General features: G+C 38.4%; 1 protein-coding gene across 4 annotated transcripts in view; it reads right to left on the bottom strand.

Moving 5' to 3' along the window:
• BTBD7 (BTB domain containing 7) overlaps positions 1-18,047 on the bottom strand; it is a 91,943-nt gene that overhangs the window by 62,640 nt on the left and 11,256 nt on the right. For 3 of the 4 annotated variants that reach the window (XM_027869980.1, XM_027869979.1, XM_027869982.1), the window contains exon 2: positions 8,891-8,943. The exons of the other annotated variant lie outside the window; for it this stretch is intronic. The gene's annotated coding sequence lies outside the window, so the exon portion shown is untranslated. The remainder of the gene's footprint in view (positions 1-8,890; positions 8,944-18,047) is intronic. 4 annotated transcript variants of the gene reach the window in all.

The following is an 18,047-nucleotide window of genomic DNA, read 5'->3' as shown; positions in this document are numbered from 1 at the left end:
AAAAAACAGAAAAGAAAAGGCTCTTACAGTGGAGGGGAAACAGGGGAAGGTGAGAGGGAATGAGTGAATCTTATTCTCATAGGATTTGACTTAAGGAGGGAATAACATACACACTCAATTGGGTACGGAAATCTGTCTTACCCTACAGGAAAATAGGGGGGAAGGGGACAAGAGAGTAGGGGGATGATGGGAGGGAAGATTGGAAAAGGGGGTAATCAAAAGCAAATACTTCTGAGGAAGGACAGGGTTAAAAGACAGAATAGAATAAATGGGGAGGCAGGATAGGATTAAGGGAAATAAGAGTTAGTTTTTCACCGCATGTCTACTATGGAAGTATTTTGCATAACTGCACATGTATAACCTATATTGAGCTGCTTGCCTTTTCAATGAAGGTGGGTGGGGAGGGAGGAAGGGAGAAAATTTGGAACTCAAAGTTTTAAAAACACATGTTTAAAAAAAATGTTTTCACATGCAACTGGGAAATAAATACAGGAAATGGGATACAGAAATCTATCATGCCCTACAGGAAAATAGAAGGGGAAGGGAGGGGAGAGATAGCAGGGAAAGCAGACTAGGGGAAGGGGTATTCAGAATGCATGCCATCTCGAGCAGAAGAAGGGGCGAGATGGTGTGAAAATTTGGAACTCAAAATCTTGTGGAAGTAAATGTTGAAAACTAAAAATTAAAAAAAATGGGGCAGCTAGGTGGCGCAGTGGATAGAGCACCGGCGCTGTAGTCAGGAGGACCTGAGTTCAAATCCGGCCTCCGATCAAACACCTGACACTTACTAGCTGTGTGACCCTGGGCAAGTCACTTAACCCCAATTGCCTCAAAAAAAAAAAAAAAAAAAACAACAACAAAAAACAAAACAATGCAGCTAAAATGAGAAGAAAAGCAGGAAAATAGGAAAAAAATCTTTGCAGCAAGTTTCTCTGAAAGAGGTCTCATTTTCTAAAATATAAAGGGAACTAAGTCAAATTTACAAGAGCCATTCCTCCACTGATAAATGGTCAAAGGATATGAGAAAGAAACCCAAATTATCAAGAGTAATGTGAAAGAATGCTCTAAATCACTAATAATTAGAGAAATGCACATTAAAATAGTTTTTAGTTACCACCTCATACCTATCAGATTGGCAAAAGTGACAAAAAGTCACAAATTCTGGAGGGGCTGTAGGAAAACAGGTAGGTACACTAAATGCACTGTTGGTGGAGGTATGATCTTTCTGAAAAAGCTTTGGAACTATGCCCAAAAAGCTATTAAACTGTGTACACTACATCTATACTGCAAAGAGATCCAATAAATAGAGAAAGGACCCATATATACAAAAATATAGCAGTTCTTTTTGTAGTGGCAAATAATTAGAAACTGAGAGGATGCCTATCAACTGCAGAATGGCTGAATAAGTTATAGCAGATGAATGCGATGGAATACTGTTGTGCTAGTCACTGCTCAAATTCTTACAATCTAGCCAATAGCTCACAAATGTTCAGACTCCTTAAAAGTCTGCGCAATATGACGGATGTTCTAATAAACCTTGCCTTTGGCTGGGAAAAAAAAAAGTTTGTGTTGGAAAAAAGGGGAAAGGACCTATTTGTACAAAAAATATTTATAGCAGCTCTTTTTGTGGTGGCTAAGAATTGAAAATTGAAAGGATGCCCATCGACTGGGGGATGGCTAAACAAGTTGTGGTATACAATTGTGATGGAATATTATTGTGCTATAAGAAATGAGGAACAGATCCACACCCAGAGAAAGAACTAAGAAGTCTGAATGCAGATCGAAGCATACTATTTGCTTTTTTTCTTCTGTTTTGTTTTGTTTCTTCTTTCTCGTGGTTTCTCCTATTGGTTCTAATTCTTTTTTACAACATGACTACTGTCAAAATATGCTTAATATGAATGTATACATACAGCATATATCAGATTGCATGCTATCTTGGGGAGGAGGGATGAAAGGAAGGGGGAGAAAATTTAAAACTCAAAAGCTTATGGAAGTGAATGTTGAAAACTAAAAATAAATTAATAATAAAAAAGAAATGACAAGTAGGATGATTTCAGAAAAACCTGGAAAGACTTACATGAACTGATGCAAAGTGAACAGAACCAGGAGAACATTGTACACAGTAACAGCAATATTGTATGATGATAAACTGTGAATAACATAGCTATTCTCAGCAATACAATAATCCAAGACTATTCCAAAGGACTAATGAGGTAGCATACTATCCATCTTCAAAGAAAGAAATGGTATTGTCTGAATACAGACTGAAGCATGCTATTTTTTACTTTCTTTCATTCTTTTTCTTTTGAGTCTTATTGTACAAAATTATTAATATGGAAATGTTTTTACATGATGCACATGTATAACCTATATCTCCTTACTGTGGGGGAGGGGAAGGATAGAATTTGGAACTCAAAAAAAAAAAAGGAGGTGGTTTCCGAAAAACCTGGGAAGACTTGCATGAACTGATGCAAAGGTGAAGTGAGGAAATGGAGAGCAATTAATATAATCATAGTAATATTGTAAAGATAATCAACTGTGAAAGAAAGACAGTGCTCTGATCAATACAATTACTAACCACAATTCCAAAGAACAAGATAAAACGTGTTATTCATCTCCACATAAAGAACGGATGGATTCAGAATGCAGACTAAAGCATAGTTTCTTCTTTCTTTTTGTTAATGACTAATGCAGGGATTTGTTTTGCATGACTATACATATTTGTTATGAGTTTGGGGTTGGTTTTTTTTTTGCCTTATCAATGGGTGCAGGAGGCAGAGGGGAAGGGGAGATAATTTGGAAGTGAAAAAATCTTAATTTTTAAAATATATAAAAACAGTATAATACAATGTCAGCTCAGGAAGGGATGTGAGAAATTATCTAGTTTGCTGGTGTCAAATTCAAATAGAAAGGGATCGATCCCTATAGCCAAACACTGCTGTAGAAAACCACAAGCTAACATTATGTTGTATTATGTTTCAATTTATTGTTAAACATTTCCCAATTACATTTTAATCTGGGGGGGGGGGCCGCCCTCAATAGGTTGAAACCTCTGATCTAGTCCATTCTTTACCCCACTATATTAGAGATGTCTGAGGGTCTGAGAGGGGGAGCAACTTGGACCAAGTCACACAGAAAAAGCTAATTCATTAGTGTAGGGAGGTTGAAGTCAGGTAACAAGTTAAGGAATTAGTAGTAAAATAGGTTACCTATTCTAGAAATTTTGAAGTGCTTCAAGGAAGATGTGCTACGAGTGCCTTGACACAGATGATTAAAACTTTAAGATGAAACAAATGTTCTCATACAAAATAAATAAAATTCACAGTATCAAAATCCTAATCAATAATGGCTAACAGGCTATGTGTAAGGGAGAAATGATAAAATATCTGACCCTCTCCCTAAGGTTCTTTTTCTTAGCTACTTATAAATTGATCCCTTAGGCTTTCAATAGATCAGCTGTTGAAAACCTACTATACTAAGAATTGTTATTTTTCAGTCTTGTCCAACTTGGTGACCCTGTGGACCATCACATGCTGATATTATCCATGAGGTTTTCTTGCCAAGGACACTGGAGTGGTTTGCCATTCTCTTCTCCAGTGGATTAAGGCAAACAGAGGTTAAGTGACTTGCCCAGGGTCACACAGTCAATAAATGTCTGAAGCTGCATTTGAACTCAGGTCTTCCTGACTCCAGGAAGAATGCTCTATCCATTGAGCCACCTAACTGCCTCTTACTAAGAGTAGTATCTATACTTTAATACAGAAATTCAGGGGGTGGGGGTGGAGTAGGAGGAATGAATATCCACTTATTTCTGGCATCACAAAAAGCCAAGTAGGGTAAATATTTGGGGGACAGCAGCCTCAGAACCCTTTAAATTACAACACATAGACAGTCACCTACTTATAAATGTGGACCCTTCATCATTTTGAATCTGACTCATCGTTATCAGGGAGAAGCCTACACAATCTAACAATTCATGCTCAGCTGAATTCTTAACTGGAAACATAAGGAGACTATTACAAGTGGCAACAGTTACCTCAAAAATCACAGTATCTCAGAACCATATAAAAGATCTAGAGAGCTAATTAGACCAACCTACCTGAACCTCTACTGACATCTCTACACCTGTAAGTTATACAACATACCTGAGAAGAGGTCATATAGTTTTCCCTAAAGATTTCCAGGAAGGAAAATACTCAAGTTACTATATAGGCAGTCCCATTCACTTTTGTTTAGCTCTAGTGGCAAGACAAAATCTGCCTCTTAACTTTCACCTACTGCTCCTATTTCTACTCTTGGAGGTAATAGTTTCTCAAAGGGGGTACCATGGCAAACTACTGTACAAGAGTTTTGCTAGGTGTATAAAATTTTTATTGGAGATAATCAATCAATAGCCATTTATGAAAGGCCTACTATGTGTCAGGCACTGTGCTAAGGGCTGGGAATACAAAAAGAGGCTCTCCAAAGAGTCCCTGACTTCAAGAAGTGTTTACACTCTGGTGGGGGAGATAATACACAAACAAATATATATACAAAACAAGCTATATATAAGATAAATAGGAAATTATTAAAAGAGTGAAGGCACTGGAATTAACAGAGGTTAGAGAAGGCTTCCTGTAGAAGATGGGATTTTAGTTGAGACTTAAAGGAAGTCAGACAAAGAACTGGAAATTGAGGGGATGCCCATCAGTTAGGGAATGGCTGAGCAAGTTGTGGTATATGAATGTAATGGAATACTATTGTGCTATAAGAAATGATGAACAGGCTGACGTCAGAAAAACCTGGAAAGATCTGGAGGGTCTGATGCTAAGTGAAGTGAGTAGAACCAGAAGGTTGTTCACAATAACAGCCATGTTGTGTGATGACTAATATTGATAAACTTAATCCTTCTCAGAAATTCTAGGATCTAAGACATCTCCAAAGGCCTTGTGATGGAAAATGCTATCCACATCCAAAGAAAGAACTATGGAGTTTGAATGCAGATCGAAGCATATTTTTTTTGCTATTTTTTTTCTTCTGTTGAATTATGTTTCCTCTTTCTGATGGTTCCTCCTATTGGTTCTAATTCTTCCTTACAACATCACTAATGTGAAAATATGTTTAATAGGAATGTATGTGTAAAGATTGTATCACATTGTGCGCCATCTTGGGGACAGTGGTGGGGAGGGAGGGGGAGAAAAATTTTAAACTCAAAAGCATATGGAAGTGATTGTTGATAAATCAAAATAAATTAATTTAAAAAATAACCTGTTTTTCAGGAAAAAAAAGTACACATGCTACACTTAAGTTTAATCTGCATTATTAACCTTTTCGCCATTACTGGTTTTTTTTTTTTTGCACTGAAACTGCAAATCTATCAAATACAATTTGCCATTCCTTTTAAATATATAATAAAGTCACATAAATTTCACAAAAAAAAAAAAAAAAAAAAAAAGGAAGCTAGAGAGGACAGCAGTGAAAATGGAGGAGGGAGTGTTCCAGGCATGGGGGACAGCCACAGAAAATGACAGAAAATGGAGTGTCTGGTTCATGGAACAACAAAGTGGCCAATGTTACCGGATCTAAGAGTACGTGTGGGGGAATAAGATATAAAAAGACTGAAAAAGCAGGAGGGGGTTAAGTTATGAATTTTGTTTTAATATAAATTTTACTTATCACCCCACAACCTTCTCCAACACTTTGTAGGACAATGCTTACACTGTCATCTCCTGCCTCCAGATTAGACTATCTCAGGGCATACCTTCACCTGTTTCGGCAGCCTGAGCCTCACAGAACATGTCACCATCTGCGGCAAGGCTGAATCTTGAGGAAGGACCTTGAACAGCCTTATCACTGCAATGGTCAGCATACTCCACCCCCTCATACTCTTTCATCCCAGTGATTCTGAACTCCTGGCTGAATGTTACTGGGTGATTATTAATATTCCCTTCAGTTGAAATCTAATATAAATCTATAAAGCATGTGCTTAATTCAAAAAAGCAAAACAAGATATAACTATAACTAAAATTAAATGTATCTCCTTTTTCATAAATACATTAAATTTCTTTCTTTCTTTCTTTTTTAGGCAATTGGGGTTAAGTGACTTGCCCAGGGTCACACAGCTAGTAAGTGTCAAGTGTTTGATCTGAGGCCGGATTTGAACTCAGGTCCTCCTGACTTCAGGGCCGAGTGCTCTACCCACTGCACCACCTAGCTGCCCTGATACATTAAATTTCTATGTGAACACTCCATTCTACTTTTTCCTTATGTTTGCTTAAAAAGAAATCACAAATTCCTATGTTGAAATTTTACTTATTTTGATTTAAACCAACAAATGTTAAAAGTATTCAGATTCAAAACTCTAATTCTTATCTTTCTCTTTTCACCCCTGTAAATTTCCTTGTTAATACAATGAGAAAATCATGATTCCACAATTAATGATATAACTAGAATTCTATCATCAGTGATTAATGATAATCCTAAGAAACTCATCACCTCCCTCCAAAAAATTTTGCTTATATTGAAGCTCTCATATTACCCTCAGCCAAGCAAAAGACATTGGGGGTTGGGAGACTAGGGAAGGTAATAACAATAATAAGTATTTTTTAATTGAAGTAAATTAAACATTTTATAACAATGATCGGTTAAAATATTTATATACTCATGGATCTAAATTTTATGACAGAGGAAATAAAGGCACTTTTGTTCCTTTTAAAACACAAAATATATACTAATCTCAACAACAATGAAAATTATAGTAGTTGACATAAGAGGTGTTTATTGATTAAACATCTACTCTTAACAAGCAGGCCCATGAAATCACACAAGCTGAAACCACAATACTATGTTCAAACCCCAAGGCAAGGCACTATTGTTCCACCTATGAAAACTGTAGCCTTCCTTTATGGGCCATCTTAATTTCTTCATGATGTCTTTATTGCCGACCCCCAAGCCCCTGTAAAATAGATGTGAACTATCTTTCCACTGAATTGTTTTTTCTCATGAGACCAACTCTACGTGATACTTTAAGAGATGCTAAACACCTTCAGAATGAGGTTTTTATCTTCATTTCCTGCCCTCATATTTTAAGTGGGAGTAGGGGGGTGGGTGGGGAACAACCTGTATTACCTCCATATAAAATATGAAACCTTTTAGATTTATTATAATATCTGGATAGGTTAAGTGATTTGCCCAAGGATAGCAAGTGGCAAAGGTAGTACTTCAATCTAAGCCTAATGCTCTACCACATTATACCTAGTTCTCAGAATAATATAAAGAGATAAAACCAAACAGTATGCAAAACTTCTGGCAAAGCAACTCCAGACAGATTATTTATTGGAAAGGAAAATAAGGTTATCTGTACTTAGTATCAGATCAAATGTCAATCTTCACTTTTAAATTAAAAATTAAATTAGATACTAAGAGCTATTAAGTTTTCATTATAAAAATGGGAATTAAAGTAGTGCTTCAAATAACTCTAATTTTTGCTAAAAATATAGGAGTACTGAAAGCTCTTTTAAAATGTGAATTCTCATTGCTAACTTTCATTAGCATGTACTTACAAAAAAAAACCCCTACCTTCTTTATGTCAGGAAGGTAGGAAAAAAAGTTGATTGTTCATTTTACAACCTATATAACTGTCATGAAGAGCTCTTTTGTTTTTAAGGACTCAAGATATAGGCAAGCAGTTCTAGTTTTCAAGGCTATAAATACAACTGTAATAAATATCAAAATTCTGAAAAAATGAAGATGGGTATTTTTAGGATCATAGGGATAGAAGGGAATAAGGTCATCAATCCCTTTATGAAGAATGAGAAATGAAGCAAAAACCGAGATCTGAAAAGTTAAAAATGACTTGCTCAAGGTCACAGAGGGAGTAGAACCAAGTTATGAACCCACTGTTCATAGCACTATAATTTTCTGTTACTTAAAGAGAAACAAACAAAATCTTTAGTCAACTAGGATTTATTAAGTGCATTAGTGCTAAGTGTTGGGGATTCAAAGAAGAGAAAAAAAACAGTTCGCAAGAGCTCAGTCTAATGGGGAAGACAAATGCAAACAAGATATACAAACACAAACACAAACACACACACACACAGAAGATAAATTGAGGTAAACTACTAAGATTAAGGAGGATTAGGAAAGGCTCAGAAATACTATATATATTTTGATCAAATCAATATTCCTTCAGTTTTTCAGACAGCTAACAACAATTTGCCTGAATATCTGGCTTCAAATGGACAGATTTGGGGAAAATATTTTCAATTCAAGAGAAAAGTAGGAACTTACTTATTCTGCAGTCTAAAAGCACTTTTACTCAGGAAACCAATATTATATCAGTCATGAGGGCCAGAAACCTTATGGGACATCATTAAAAATTTTTTCCTTTGCTCTTCCCCTACATATAATCAGTTAGTTTATCTTATTAATTCTTCTGAATTTCCCAAAACAAATCCACAAAAATTTTAGTTCCAAAGTTAAGGTAGAAAGTTATTGCAACAACAGCACTGGATGGGAGCAATCACTTTCAAGCCTATGGTTGCACCTTATCTCCTGTATCTGTATCCTCTTGGGTACTAAATATTAATGAAATATAAGAGTGATCTTTAAATGAAAATATGGGATGTTAACTGTGTTTTTTAGTAAAATCAATGAATCAAATATTTCAGATTTGCCTGACAAAAATGAAGTAAAACTAGGTTATCAATCTGCAAAAAAGTTAGGTTTTATATGGAGGTATAATGTTAATTATGTTAAAGTTTCGTTCACTGCTTAGCAAGAATACAATATCTCCTGCAATTAGAGCAAATGCATGGGGCAACTGGGGTAATTACTAGGGCTGAGGGTAAACCATTCTCTCCTACAGGGAAAAGGAGTTTGGGGTTGACATCAGGAAACATATACAAACCTGAGGACAGGGATGGATCAGGAGAACCAGGTCTTCTCAAGGATTCCAAAAATCTAAAAGGGCACAAATAGAAGTTGAAAGTCTGGGTCCAAAGCAGATTTCACATTGCATAAGATCAGGAGGCACATTACTAGAAGCCTTAGGGAAAGACTAATAGTTTCCTGAAATTCACTTCTCCCATGGGGGCTACTAATATTACCCGCCACTGACCTGCTCTGATACATCACTTGTTAATGCCCCATTGCTACCCTGGTAAGCCTCTGAGTATGGAAATAATCCTGTTCCCTAGAATGCTGGGCTTTTAGGGGATATCACTGATGGAAAGCTCTCTTAGCTGAGGGCTTTACCTCGTACTTCTCTCCAAAACTGAGGGTAGTCACCATGAGTTCCCCCTGTCTCCCATTTCACATCATTCAGACATCACTCCCTCTACTATCTCCTTCACTCCAGTTCCAGCGAAGAGGGGGCCTTCTTGCCAAAACCAACTTCTCTCCAGACACTTTTGATCCAATCCCTCCCTGTCTTGTCTATTAGACTACTCCATTACATCATTCCTACTCTCTTTTATCTTTAAGTTCTTCCTAACTATGGCTCCATGCCTGTAAACACGCTCGTATCTTTCCTATCCTTAAAAAATTCTCACACGATCTATTATTTCTCAGATAAACTCCCTGAGAAAGTTGTATACATTTAGTGTTCATTTTTATCCTCACTCTCTTCTAAATCCCCTGCAATATAGCTTTTGATTTTATCATTTTGTACTTTCCAAAGCTATCAACGATTTCTTTCTTAATTGCCAAATCCAATGTCCTCTTCTCAATCCTCATTCTTTTTGACATCACTACTGCTGCATCATGACATTATTGTAACTTTTTCCTACCGGATACTCTCTCCTGAGTGTTGGTGATACTATTCACTCCCAGTTCTCTTTCTACCTGTCTGATAGCTCCGTCTGTCTTCTTTGCTGCTCTTTATGTATGTTATTCTCACTGATGGGAGTCTTCCAAGGTTCCACCTGGGGTCCTCATTTTTGCTTCTTTTACCCTACCTTACTTGGTGATCTCATCAGTTCCAACTGGACTGAACTATCTGCAGACAATTCCTAGACCTATATATCCAGCCCTAGTTTCTTTCCTGACCTCCAGTCCTGCATTAACAACTGCCTTTCAGATACCCCAAACTAGTTATCTAATAGGCACCTTAAAATTAATATGATCAAAATATTATCTTTACCTCACTTAACTGCCCTATTATTATACAGGCTACCATCACTAGCCACATTACTCAGGATCACCTGTTGTCATCCTCAACTCCTCACTCTACTTCACTATATTATCAGTTGCCAAATATAATTTTTTTTCCTCTACAACATCTCTTTTGAATATCCCCTTCTTTTCACTTGTGAAGCCACACCTCTCATATAGGCCCTCTTGCTTGGACCAGTCTTCTTCTAATTAGTGTCCCAGAATCAAGTTTCACCTTATTCTAATTGATCTTCACACAACCACCAAACTTACTATGCAAAAACATAGATCAAGATCAGGTCACCTCCTGGTCAAATAAACCCCAGTAGCTTCCCCTTGCTTTGGGGATCAAATATAACATCCTCTGTTCGCTTTTGAAGATATTCATAAGCTGGCTTCTCATACCTTTCCAGTCTTCTTATACTTTATTCCCCTCCACAAACTCTGTGATTCACAACTCTGTACCTGCACATGGCTGTCTCCCATGTATGCAATGCTTTACCTCCTCACCTCCAACTCAAATTTCCCTGGCTTGCTTCAAAACCCAGCACAAATTCCACCTCCTGCAGAAGGATTCCCCAGGCCTCCCAGCTACTAATGCAGTTGCTGTCAGATACACTTCTACTACACAGTATTTATATGTACTTAGTTATTTACACGTTATCTCTGTATTAGAGTATTAACTCCTAGAAAGCAGGGTTGTTTTGTTTTGTTTGTCTACAATACTTAGTACAGTGCCTGGCCATTGTAAGGACTTAATAAATGCTTGTTGACTTGATTCTAATCAATAAGCATTTATTAAGGGAAGAAAGGATAAGTGGCATACTAGATAGAGAACCAGACTCAAAGGCAGAAGTCCAGAAGGATTTATTAAGCATCTAGTATATGAGAGCAATGTATGAAGCACTGCGGATATAAAGAAAAACAAGAATAGTCTCTGCCCTCAAGGAGCTCACAATTAAATGAGGGAGACAACATGTAAATAACTATAAATAACTATGTACAAGCAAGATATATACAACTCAAATTGGAGATCATAAATAGAATGAAGGAACTAGCATTAAGGGGCTTCTTGCAAAAGGTGGAATTTTACTTGACTTGAAGGAAGCCAAACATTAATCTGATAAAGTTCCATAGGCTTTACTAAATTGCCAAAGGGACCATGACACAGAAAAAGATTAAGAAGCTCTAGTCTAGAATCTCAAGGGAAATAATGGAAAAAAAAATGCAGGAATAAAGGGGAAGAGAGAACAACATGATCAGATTTCAATTACAATATAAAGTAATAGTCATTGAAACTAAACCGAAAAATAGATCAGCAGAACACAGACAAGAGAAGCATGATGCAGAAGTAATGCAACAGAGCAGCCCAGTGAAACAAGCTACGGAGAAAAGATTCTTTATGTGACAAGAACTTCTGGGAAAACTATAATGAAGTTTGTTAGAAACTGGCTTTAGTCTAGTATTTTACTCAATATTCTATAATAACTTCTAAAATGGATAAATAGCCTAAATATAAAAGCTCACATCCAGAAAAAAAAAAATAGAGGATGGAGGAGGTAAATTTCACCATGACTGGGGAAAATTCTTAAAAAGGGATAAACTTTATCATAAAAGACAAACTAGTCCATTTTGATTACATAAAATTTAAAAGCCTTCACATAAACCAGGAAAGAACTGTCAAGGGGTACAAAGAATCTCTGCATCAAATATTTCTTTAAGTGTCTGACATCAAAGATCTATGGGATACTGCAACAAATATATACAAAACCAAGAACCATTCCCCATCAAAAGACACAAGTTTCAAAAAGGTAACCAACCATCAACATAGTATTCAAGTCTATTCCAAACTAGTAAGAGAAATGCAAATTTTATCTTTATTTTTTCAATTAATAAATTTTTTCTCTTCCTTCCACTCCCTTCAGTGAAAAAAATAAAACAAAACACTTGTAACAAAAATGAATAATCAAGTAAAACAAATTCTCACAATGTACATCTCATTCCACACCTTGACCTTGGCATCTGCAGGAATCACAGTTGGACATTTCATTGATCAGTGTTCTTAAGCCTTTCCAAGATTTTTGTCTTCACAATGTTGTTGTCATGACATCAATTGTTCTCTTGGTTCTGTTCACTTCACTCTGCATTGGTTCATACAAGTCTTCCCAGGTTTCTGAAACCACCCCTTTTGTCATTTCTCATGGCATGAATGTATACCATTACATCAATATCATAATTTGTTCAGCCATTCCCCAACTGATGGGTGCCAGCTTAATCTCTAGCTACCTGACACAATAAAGAGCTGCCATCAATATTTTTATGCATACAGGTACTTTTCTTCTTCCTTTGTTATCTTTTGGGTTTAGAGCTGATAGTGCAATCACTGGATCAAAACGTATGCACAGCTTAGTAACTTTTTGCAGTTTCCAAATTGCTTTCCAGATTGGCCAGACACAATAACCGTTCCAATAACAATTCATTTATGTGGTTGTCTTACCACAGCTCCCCCAACATGTCATTTTCCTTTCCTTTTGTCAACTTTGCCAATCTCACAGGTGTGAGGAAGAATCTCAGAGTTGCTTTAATTTACATGAGAAATGCAAATTAGAACAACTATATTTTACCTCACACATCTCAAGTGGTAAAGATGATAAAAGACAATGGTCAACGTTAAGAGTTGCTGTGGGAAGACAGATTCTTTTAGTGGCTTGGTGAATTGGTCTAGTCATTCTAGAAAACAATCTGTAATTATATAAGGAAAGTCACTAAACTGTCCTTAATGTTCTTACCCTCTGACCCAGCAATCTCACTCCTGAGCACAGTTAAAGAAGGTCAAAGATACAAGAAAAGTCCCACATATTCAAAATACACAAAAGAGCAGCATTATTTGTAGCAATTAAAAATGGAAAGTGTTTGTCAAATAGAAAGTGGCTGAACAACTTGCACTATATAAATGTTAAGTATAATGTTCAGTAAGAAATGACATGAACATGAAGAATTCACAGAAACACAAGATATGTATTGATGCAGAGTCAAATAAGCACAACATTCACAACTACAAAAATGTAGATGAAAACATTAAAAGGCTGTTAAACTTTGATTTAACTTCAACGACCAATCTTGCTCTCACAGATCAATATATATTAAGCATCTCCCAAGTACTAGGCACTGCTAAGCACTGGGGACACAAAAGGAGGCAAAGGACAGGCCCAGTCCTCAAGGAACTTAGAATCTAATGGAAGAGATAACATACGAATACATGCAAAGCAAAGTATATACAGGATAAACAGGAAATATTTAACAGAGGGAAGGCACTAGAATTAAGAGGGTTTGGGGAAGGCTTCCAGTAAAAAGACGTGATTTTAGTTGAGAATTAAAGGAAGTTAGGGAGGTCAGTAGTCAGAGGGGAGGAAGAATGGCATTCTAGGCATAAACTGAGCCAGAGAGAATGCCCAGAGCCCAGAAACAGAAAGAGTCTTATTCATAGAACAAGGCCAGTGTCACTAGATCAAATAGTTCATGTCTGGGAGTAAGGTATAAAAAGACTAGAAATGATGAGGTTTAGGGGTGCTGGGACCCCAAAATCACAACATGCGGGTCCTGCCCAAAAGAATTCGACCCAAGCCTTCTTTCAGCCAAAGACAAGGTTTATTAGAACATCCATCATACTGCACAGATTCTTAAGGAGTCTGAACATTAGTAAATTACTGGCTAGATTTTAAGAATCTGAGCCATGGCTAGATTATAAGAATCCCAGCATTTTAATGGAGACAAGGTGGACCTTATATACAGAAAGACTGTGGGAGAGACCTAGGAGTGGCCAGTAAACTGGGGTGAACAAGAACTTCTTGGACCTAGACCCTCATGGTCAAGGGAGAATGGAGCCTAGCTAGGATTAAGGGTAGGAAATGGCCAGGGGCCATAGGGAAGTAAGACAATGGAGGGGAGATTGGGTGTAGCCACAATGAAAGGCCAGTTGATGGGATTATAGCCTCAGGAGAATGCCAGAGATTTGGCCAGGTGGGAAAGTACAGGGTTTTTTCTTTCTGGGGCCCAGATTCCAAACCCATCAGAAAGATAGGAGGGGGCTAGGTTATGAAGAGCTTTAAATGCCAAACAACATTTTGTATTTGCTCCAGGAGGCAAGCGAGAGCTCCTGGAGTTTATTGAAAGGGTGGGGTGGGGAAGAGAGGAGTGGTGATTGCACCTGCATACTCTGGTGGCAGAACTGGAGGATGGACTGGAGTGAATAGGCAGACCCAATAGCAGGCTATTACAATAGTCCAAGTATGAGGTGATGAGGGTCTGCACTAGAGTGGTGGTAGTGTCAGAGGAGAGGAGAGAAGACTCCTAGATTGCAAACCTGAGGGACTGGGAGGATGGTATTGCCCTCTACAGTAAATAGGGAAAGTAGAGGAAGGGGACAGTGTAGGGGGAAAAATAATGAGCTCTGTTTTGGACTTATTAAGCTTAAGATGTCTACTGGATACCCAGTTTGAGATGTCTGAAAGGCAGTTGGACATTTGAGACTGGAGGTCAGCAGACAGAGTGGGGCAGGATAGGTAGATGTGAGACTCATAAGCACAGAGATGAAGTAGTATAGAAGCGAATATGTATAGAAGAGAGAAGTAGTATAAAAGAGAAGATGGCCCAGGACTGAACCCAGATGGACATCTAGAGTTAGAGAGTGTGATCTGGAAGAGGATCCAGCAAAGGAGACAAAGAAAGTGGGGTTCAGATAGGTAGGAAATCCAGGAGAATGGTGTCCCCAAAACCTACAGAGAAGAGAGTATCAAGGAAGAGGTGATCAACAGTGTCAAAGGCTACAAAGAAGTCAAGAAAAATGAGGATTAAGAAAAGACCATAGGATTTAGCAACTAAAAGATCATTAGTAACTTTGAAGAGAGCAGTTTCTATGGAATGACAAAGTCAGAAGCCCCAACTGTAAGGGATTAAGACAAGAGAGGAAGGAGAGAAAATGGAACTACTGCAGATGGACTTTTTGAGGAGTTTAGTTACAAAGGACAGAAGAGATACAGGACAGTAATTAAGGGGGATAGAAGGATCAAGTGAGTGTTTTTGGAGGATTAGGGAGACACAGGCATGTTTGTAGACAGTAAGGAGTACGCCAGTAGAGGGGGAGAGATGGAAAGTAAGTGAAAGCACAGGAATGACAGAGGGGGCAATCTATTGAAAGAGATGGGACAGGATCACTGGAACAAGTGTTGTTAGCCTTGAACAAGGGTTAGCCTTAATATGGAGTGAAGCCACCTTACGTGATGAAGGAGGAGAGAGTGGCAGAAGGCACCTGAGTAATAGGAGATGAGGAGGAGGGAGACAAGAGAAAGCTCACAGTGAACGGCCTCCATTTTTTTCTATAGAACATGAGGCAGGATTCTCAGCTGAGACAGCAAGGGGGAAGGAGACCCATGGGAGATTTGAGGAAAGACGAAAAGGTTTGGAAGAGCTGCTATGGAGAGTAGGACACTGAATATCAAGGGAGGCATAGTAGGATTGCCTAGTAGCCACAGTGAGGGCCAAGTTGAGGTTGTATAACAAATTTGTAGTGGACCTAGTCAAAATGGTTCCATGATTTTTTTCCATCTGTGTCTGTGGCTGAGGTGGGTATCTGAATGTATGCTGAAGTCCCCTAGCATGAGGAAAAGAGTTGGGAAGGAGAGAAAAACTGTAGGTGTCAAACTCACTGAGGAAGAAGGGGAGTGACCTGAGAGTCTGTAGACAAATTCTGATTGTTTGGTAGATATGAACAGCATGAACCTCAAAGGAGGAGAGGTTACTTACTGAGGTAGAGAACCCTAAAGTGGAAATGGGAAGCAAGGAATATTCCAACTCCTCTGGCTCAACCAGTGAAACGAGTGAAAGTGCAGTACTGGAAAGAGTGGCCAAAGGAGGCTGTGTCATCTTCGAGGAGTTGGGAAGGAGAGGAAAAGACTTAAAATGAAGGGAAGTTTGCTGCTTATGGCACAGGCACCCCAGAGAGCACAGAGGAAGGTGTTTGGTATTGGACAGTTGAGGGGAATAGGAATAAGGAATTGGGTGGTGGAGGAATGGGGTTTGGATGATGATCTACAGGATCTGCAGGAGTTCAGAGTCATTGGGATGAGATGATTATGAATGTTCATCACAGAATTAAAGGTGCCAGTCTTCTTTCCAATGAAGGCTGAGGATCACACTGGAGGCAAACACAAAATGAAAGGAATATGGTCAGATAGGAAAGCGCTGCTTCCCTTCAGGGACTGCAGATTAGGCAAAAAAAGGGAGATAGAAGTTGAACCTCCACACCAGGAGAAAGAAGTTCTGTTTCCCACCAACTTTCCTCCTCCTTTTTGGACAAAGGACAGGTGTGGCAGGAGATGAATGGCCTGAGGTCAAAAAAAAGGTTGCTTCTCTTTGTACGGGAGGTTCACCATATCCCATTTGGGAGATTGGGCTGGCAACAAGAGATGATTACCCTGTCACAGCACAGATGTCGTTGCTTTGGGTTAGATGGAAGATGCCCAGCCCAGGCCCTTGAAGCCTGGGTACAAGACAGAAGGTACAAGATGCTCACGTAGTCTGAGGAATTATGGCTCCTCTTCTCATCTGGGGAGGTTGGCAATGAGGCAACAGCAGGATGTGACAGACATTATGCATAGGAAGAAGTCTTTCGGGGCAGATGGAAGACACCTGCCTTGGCCCCTTACCTCCTTTCTTCAGGAGATTTGCTGTGCACAGCATAAGATGGAAGGCACAAAGCATTTGTGTAGTTTGAAGGCTTCTGAGAAGGCTGTCTGTGAGGCAATGACAGAAAGACTAGTTCTTGTTCTGTCTGCCCACAGCCTTGAGGGTGCTATACAATATAATGAATTTCTACCAAAATGTAATGAATAGTTCAGCCCCAAAATGTGAGAAATAGAAATCTGATTGTAGATCTTAAAGTTTACAGATGTAACTGGAAGGGTTCTCAAGAGGTTGTCACGTCCAATCACTTAATTTGAAATAACTGAGGCATAGATAGGTTGTAATTGAAGTCACATAGCTAATCAACTTCTGAGGCAGGATTAGAATTCAGGTCTTCCTGACTCCATGTCCAACACTTTACTCACTTTGCCACTGAGTTGTGATGAGAGTAAAGATCAAGAATTGTGGAACCATAAAACTGATCACTGTAACTCTACCATCAAGATGGCATCATATCCCAAGGATGAGGGCATTATAGTCACCCAAGGATGAAGAAAGTTGGTAAGGGTTTAAACAAGCCTGTTGATGGCTCCAGTGGGTCCCTGTGATAAGCATTTACCACAGAAGACTAGACTTTCTGGAATTCATGATTACCAAATGCCTCAAATAGCCATGTGAAAACTGGAACCCCCCCCCCCCAAATCCCACATCCAGCCAGTCATGTCAAACATGGAGCACTGCTCAGTAAGGCTTATTACAAAGGACAGATAGATATCCCACAAGCACTGATCTTTCCTTTTGTAAAGCTTTCATGTTATTTGGAAGGCAGATAGTTGGATCTGTATATAGGAGTCCTGAACATAATGCTGATGAATAAACTAACATTAACTAGTAAATCTGGTTGTGTTTTATTAGCTACAAAGTTTGTAGTCTATAGAAAGGCCTACAAGGGGCATTGATTCTTCAGCTGCCCAAATCTGGGCTTTTGCTACAATGCATCTGTCCATATAGTGTGAAATGTGGGAACATAATAGTGGTCTGAACTTATAATTAATTTAATGCTTTGACATTAGGGTGATCAGTCTAAGCTCTTATGACTTGTTCTGGTGATGACTGGATATTGTACACTTTCAATATAGTGTCGCCACATCTCAAATTAGGCTAAGTCTGATATTTTCAAGTCGTAGTTTTCTTTTACGTCAACTTGTGAGACAGTACATACCTGGCCAATG

This window comes from Vombatus ursinus, unplaced genomic scaffold, assembly GCF_900497805.2.
Source record: "Vombatus ursinus unplaced genomic scaffold, bare-nosed wombat genome assembly UNPS02014794.1, whole genome shotgun sequence".
In the NCBI taxonomy this organism is placed as follows: domain Eukaryota; kingdom Metazoa; phylum Chordata; class Mammalia; order Diprotodontia; family Vombatidae; genus Vombatus; species Vombatus ursinus.
Note: the sequence above shows the minus strand (reverse complement) of the source record. Positions and strands in the feature narration are given on the sequence as shown.